Source organism: Octodon degus, unplaced genomic scaffold, assembly GCF_000260255.1.
Source record: "Octodon degus isolate 3935 unplaced genomic scaffold, OctDeg1.0 scaffold00436, whole genome shotgun sequence".
In the NCBI taxonomy this organism is placed as follows: Eukaryota; Metazoa; Chordata; class Mammalia; order Rodentia; family Octodontidae; genus Octodon; species Octodon degus.
This window is the reverse complement of record NW_004525012.1, coordinates 388,907-389,900: the sequence shown is the minus strand read 5'-3', so window position 1 is coordinate 389,900 and position 994 is coordinate 388,907.

The following is a 994-nucleotide window of genomic DNA, read 5'->3' as shown; positions in this document are numbered from 1 at the left end:
ACATTTTCACTGTTCCTGCATATGAGAAATGTACAAATGATTTTTGTCCCTCCTTTTTACATTTTCTTCCCTCTTCTACAGTTTGTTCTCACAGATTTTACTTCTTAGATCCACAGGGTTCACTTCTGTTTCTGTAGATATTATTAAAGTCAGTTACAAGTGAATGTGTGAGAAATTTTTCAGCAAAGAAACCTAGGAAGGACCCTTCCAATCCTGGAGAAATCTCAGCCATAACATCTTCCTTCCCATGATTCACATCAACCATGTCATCCCAATGAAAAATAAAAAAGATAAATAACAAGAAAACAATCCCTTTCAAAAATAACTTTCCACAATAATGAATGCCTAAGAAAGAAGATCAATAACATACAGATCAAAGCTTCTCTTTAATTATCAAAGGTAAGTGGGGATAATATTCATGAAACATCAGCATAAATGGATGGCACTGACATTTAAAAAATCTCAAAGATGTAATTATTTCCTTAGCCAATGAACCTTCAGGTATTGGAGCAAAACAGAAACTTAGAAGGTCTTGTATACATCTGAGGATGATATTTACTTTTCCTTCAGCTAATTAGTTTTTATTTTTTTCCAGAATTTTACAGACTTTTTTCCAGGGGAGATGAACAATCTATGGCTCTCTAATGGCACATGTGCAAGTAAACCACAGGCAAAAACCAACCAATCAGCCAACCAGAGGGCCACCCAGCCAAGCAATCAGCAAACCAGCCAACCAACCAACTGACCAACTGACCAACTGACCAACTGACCAACCAACCAACCAATGAGCCATCCAGCCTGCCAATCAACCCTTGTGTACATCTTTAGCACAGTATAATGACCTTTAAGTACTTTATGCAAAGTGCAAAGTTTTATCCTTTTGGCATCATGTGACATTAAAAATCTAAAATTGGCTTATTTGAGACATTAACTGGGGTCATCATTTCAAGTACAATCTAGTATGCTTTTAAAGTAATTTATATGAAAAAAATCC